Genomic DNA, 5996 nt, shown 5'->3' with positions numbered 1-5996 from the left:
GATGCCGTAACTTCTGCGCTCTTGTTCTGACAGCTATTGATAACTATATGGTTTAAAGTTTAAACAGAGTATTCACATAACTCAGGATTTAATTCCTGGTGACATACAAATGATGACTTGTATAAAATTGGTGTTACATACTTAACTGTGCTTTTCCCTTGGAGCATGTGTATATTACATATACTGTATTACAAAGTCAACAAACGAATTTCACTAGTAGTTGACCATGTCAACGGTAAGTTTAAAATGTGCTGAAAATGGCAATGAAACAAGATCCATAAAGTTGTCAAGTATGTTGCAAACAAGAACGTTTTAGGCAGTTTTTTTGGTATTATTATACCCAAAACACGCGTTATCTAACATCCCATTGGTGCCTCACTTGTCGCCAAAAAAGGAATGACATGGATAATGATACGATGTGACATATCCTATATATGCTGATGCTTCTTTGAAACTGCATGTGTATAGAGTACTACAAACTTTATAATGTATGCTACATATCCTATAGCATAGGGTGTTAAACTTTTTGCCTTGCCGCCAGGCAAGGCTTTACGCCAGCTTTTTTCCATGGATCAATGGACGGACCTTTTAACCCAGCCCTTCCAAAGCCCCTTCCAAAGGCCCTTTGTTATTTTGGGTATACAAACAGTTTTAGTAATACAGACAGAGACCAAACTGAAAACCATCATAATATAAGAAGAAACAACTCATGAATGGAAACAAAGAAAAATGATGTGCCATTCCACCCGAGGCAGACTTGCACCCGCCCAACCTTCTGCCAAGAAACGACACATCAAAGCAAACTGGAAATTATAAAGAGGACTAGAGAGTAGAAGGGGAACACCATAGTGAAGGACTGAGCACACACACTGAACATCTAACAGACAATCCACCAATAGCAAAGACAGACTGTAGCACCAAACAAAGACTACTACGACAAGGACTTCTAAAAACGTAGAACCAAAACTCCCGTCCGCACACTTGCCCATCTAACAGATTGGCACCACTCAGCCAAGAAACTTTCAGAACCAAGTCGAACAAACTCCATCTTGAGTTTAAACCTAAGAGCCTCCTTGATTAGAGACACCAGCTCAATGTGAAATACGAAATTATTGTCAAAGAGAGCCTGACACCTGGACCACCAAATCTTAGACCGAGCGACGGCCAAAATGTAGGTGCAGACATCTCTCTTACACTTCTTCAGGGTAGACGACATAACACCATAGAGAGCGACCGCGCGAGAAACACGAAAACTAGAGACCACCCATCGCCTAATGAATCCTTCGACCCAAGTCCAGGTCAGGAGCACCTCGCCACAAGACCAGATGGCATGGGTAACGGTCTCCGTAGCTCTACAGTTTCTCCTCGGACAAAGAGGGGAAGGAGTTCTGTGCCAAATCGAACAAGTCAAGTAGTTGGTTTTGAGAGCCCCATGTGCGACCTTCCAGGAAAGCTCCTTTAGGTTATTCTCAAGGAGAATGTTATGCACCGTTGAAAAAACAAGCGACCAATCAACACCCCGCTCTAAAAAACAAGCGGAAGGGGTATGAGAACGAGCTAAAATGGCAGCTTTGTACAAAGACTGCACGGTGCATATCTTGTCCCAAGTCTTCGAAGCAGAAGCATTAACAAATTCCAAGGTGAGCTTCCGCATCAAAGAATAGTGAGGTGGAGCCTCAGGAGAGTGGGGGGAACTGTTAGACCACGACGATGGTTCAAAACGACGGGCAAAAAAACCCAGCCAATATTTTGCCAACTGGACCCATGGAAGATCCGGCCGGTCAAGAATATTGGTAAACGGCCGACAATAAAAACAATTGGCCTTCACTCCAAAATCAATGAGATCCCATCCACCTTTGTCCAAAGGTAGCATAACTGTCTGTCTAGAGACCATTTCTGCACGAGAACTCCAGAAAAACTTAAAGACGGCTCTCGTAATGTCCTTGACGACTGACTCGGGAGGAGAAAATACAGGAGCAATATACCACAAAGTAGAGAAAGCAAGGTTATTAACGACGACAACCTTGCCAGCGAAGGATAAAGAGAAGCTGTCCCACTTTCGCAGAACCGCTTCAAACTTAGCTTGCCTCTCCCTCCAGTTGACTAAAGGCATATTAACACTTCCAAAAGTACCTCCCAATAAACGTATGGATACAGATGTCCATTTAAAATTCTTCGGACAATCGAGTCTTTTCCTCCAACTACCTAGCCAGAGACCCATACATTTGTCAAGATTTAAAAGAGACCCGGAACCTCTGTTATACATGTCAATAACAGCAAAGAGCCGGCGGATCGACTCATCGGTTGTAACAATAGCCGAGTTATCGTCCGCATACTGCGAGATCTTAACTTCACGGCCACCAGGCAACCTGAGGCCGTGAATCGCAGCGTCGGCCCTTACTGTAGCGGCAAATGGCTCCAAAGAAATTGCGTACAGCAGGGGTGACATAGGGCACCCCTGCCGAACACCTCTTGAGAGAGAAAAAGAAGATGATAGCGACCCATTGACGGAAACAGCACTGGTAATGTTGTGGTACAATATAGCAACCCATTTGCGAAAAACCGGGCCAAAACCCATCTTCGCAAGAGTCAAGTGAAGAAAATCAATATTCACTCTATCAAAGGCCTTGGCCTGATCCAGAGAAATGATCGCACAGTCAAAGTTATTCATATTAACATATGTAACGATATCTCTCATCAAAAGTAGGTTACATTGTATCGACCGGCCTGGTATACCGCATGTCTGGTCAGGACTGATGACCGAGGCGGCAACCATCTTAAGCCTATTGTTAAGAACCTTTGCAAGAATCTTATAATCGCAATTTAACAAAGAGATTGGGCGACGGTTCTTCGGGTCCAGAGGGTCCCCTTTTTTTGGAAGGAGAGTAATAACACCAAAACTCTGGCTCTGAGAGAGCTCGCCAGACGAAAAAACTTCCTCATAAACTGAGAGGAGATCCCCGGCAATGACGTCCCAGAAAGCGACATAAAATTCCTTCGGGAGACCGTCACTGCCAGGGGACTTATTATTCTCCATACTGCGCAATGCAGCCCAAAGCTCATCCAATGAAAGAGGACCTTCTAATGAAGAGACTTCATCAGGATCCAAAGACCCTTCTAAATTGTTACAAAGGTTATTCGCCTCACACTTATCAATAGGCTCAGCACTAAAAAGGTCTTCATAAAATAGCTTAAAAACATCTAAAATCTCCTCGTCATCTTGGACAATACGTCCAGTAGAATCTCTGACCGAAGAAATGCGTCGCTGCCTACTTCGGGAAGAGGCCTGGCTTACAAAATACGAGGTACATTTTTCCCCCTCGACAAATTGCTTGACTCTGGACCGAACAAAAGCACCGCGAGCCTCCTCAGCGGACAACTCGGACAAGGAAGACTTAGTACATTCATACCTACGCAAGATGTCCGCCGAAGAGGCCCCGTCGTTCATCTTGTTGGTGAGATCGACAAGTTCATTATTCAAGGTAAACATGGACTCCCGTCTCTCCCTAGCCAGTTCACAAGAAATTCTGATCAGGAGAGAGCGAGTTCTAGCCTTTACATCATCCCACCAGGCTCGCAAAGAAGGAAAACCTGGTTTCAAAGTCTTCCAATTGTTAAAAGCGAGTTTAAAATCATTTAAAACTTTGTCTCTTTTTAAAATCGATACATTACATTTCCACAAGCCAGGCTTCTTCTTCACATCCGGTAAAATTGACAAGGACACACAGTCATGGTCTGTAAAATATGCGGGTAAAAACCAGTAGTTTGAAACGACGAGGCATTTAGACGAATAAAATCGGTCCAGCCGACAGGCAATACCTTTGGTCGGCTGTCTCCAAGTGAAGACCTTTTTAGAAGGATTCTCATGTCTCCAAGAGTCATGCACATTAAAATCGGCGCAAATGTCTTTTAAAATGGTGGAACCGCCACTACCATGAGCCGGGTTCCCGCCCCTCTTATCAATATCAACATCTTCAACGCAGTTAAAATCACCGCACAAAATAAGGGGCTCAGCCCCCGACAGAAACTTATACAAATTTTTAAAAAATCCAGTACGCTCCGCAGAAATGTTAGGAGCATACATGTTACAAACTTTGAAATTACGCACACCATCGGACAAGACGACACAGACAACACGCCCACTATCGTCACAAGACTTTTTAACCACATCAAAATTGAAAGATGGAGAGAGTAAAATACCCACACCTCTAGATTGGGAGGAGCCCAATGCCCAAAACGCTTGGCCTCCCCATTCCTTCTCCCAGAGCACCGCTTCAGATGTTGACGAAACATGGCACTCTTGGAGGCAAACAACGTCAAATTTATGTTGACGGCAAAAGCCGAAAACCTGCCTCCTCTTCTGCGGACTACGGAGCCCACAGACATTGAGTGTAGCAATAAGAACCATGAGGCTACATAGAGAAGGAATGTCAAACAACATCGGAATGTGAGGAATTAGTGGTACAGATCATCAATTCCTTCCACACCAATTCGGTTAACAAATTGGGGGTGGACATTGTAGAGGTGCTTGAGACATAACATCGTGGTTTTAAAAAACCTCGAACAATTACCAACCTTACAAGGCACAACGTCCCCGGAGATGCCATGCGCCTTTGCAAGGTGGGATTTCAAAGACCTAAAACTATGCAAGAGTTCGTCACAACCATGAGAAATAAACTGGTTGCACACAAAGACAGCCTTATTCTTGTACAAGTCAGAGGAGATGACAATGGCTCTCGCCTTTGCTACCAAATCGGGACTTGGAGCCTGAGAGGCATCCGAAGTATCCTCATCAATGATGAGGCTTCTGGAGCCAACAGTAGAGTCAGACTCGTTACCGTCCACAGAACGAAGACTCTCCGAGGGAAACTCCTCGATAACAAGACTGGAGTCGGAATCCGGCTCCTTACGAATCTTTTTTCCTTTCGACAAAGTCTTTGCAGAGGCAGATCCCTCACTGGAATCGCCCCTACACCTTTTCCTGGAATCTTTGTCAGCAATATCAGAGTTGCCATCATGGCAGCTCTGACAAAGAAAGAGGCGATTATCGCTTTGACAAACTGGGCCCTCACAGAAAGCAAGGAGAGCAGATTCTGGAGTTATGTCTGCCTTGCACTGATGACAAGACACCACCTCCAGAGTGATTGTGTAATCCAACTCACAACCCTGACACATGTACCGACGAGTAACAGGTCGGATTGGACTGGCCGCCTTACGCCTCCTTCTCTGGGACCGGGCGCGAGGGGCCGGTACCGGAGCAGCAGATGTTGAGGGTACCTGCTCGCTAGAAGAGGAAGAAAGGCCAGGCTTGGCCAGAGAAGGAGCGGCCTCCGACAGCACGTCCTCAGACGGCTCAACCACCGCGACCGGAGAAAACTTGGTCAGAGAAGGAGCGGCCCCCGACAGCAAGTCCTCAGACGGCTCAACCACCGCGACCGGAGAAAACTTGGTCAGCGAAGGAGCGGCCTCCGACAGCACGTCCTCAGACGGCTCAACCACCGCGACCGGAGGAGAAGCCTCCGACTCCGCGACCGGAGAAGAAACATCCGACTTCACAGCCGAAGAAGTACCCGGGTCCACACTGCCAGGATGACCTGGAGGCGAAACAGGATCAGATACACCAGACTCTGCGTCAGAAACATGGGCCAGTTCCGACCGATCAGGCTTATTTGCAGCCTGAGGAACCCCTCCATCATGGTGTTCACGGACCTGACTCACACCTGCCGGGAGCTCTTGGCTCTTAGCCCAACTGGCTCCCATCTTAATCCTGTTTGCGAAGGACAGGGGACAACGGCGAGCCGTATGTCCCTCTGCCCTGCAACTGAGGCACACAACATCGTTGGTACAATCCATGGCCAAATGCCCAATGGACTGGCATTTGTTGCAAAATGTTACTGCACAATTTGCCGACTCATGCCCTTCCTGGTTGCATCTCAAGCAGGTACGGGGCTGCCCCACATACCTAAAGAAAACCATCCTCCCGTCATACATTTCGT

This window comes from Branchiostoma floridae, chromosome 2, assembly GCF_000003815.2.
Source record: "Branchiostoma floridae strain S238N-H82 chromosome 2, Bfl_VNyyK, whole genome shotgun sequence".
NCBI lineage: Eukaryota > Metazoa > Chordata > Leptocardii > Amphioxiformes > Branchiostomatidae > Branchiostoma > Branchiostoma floridae.
Note: the sequence above shows the minus strand (reverse complement) of the source record.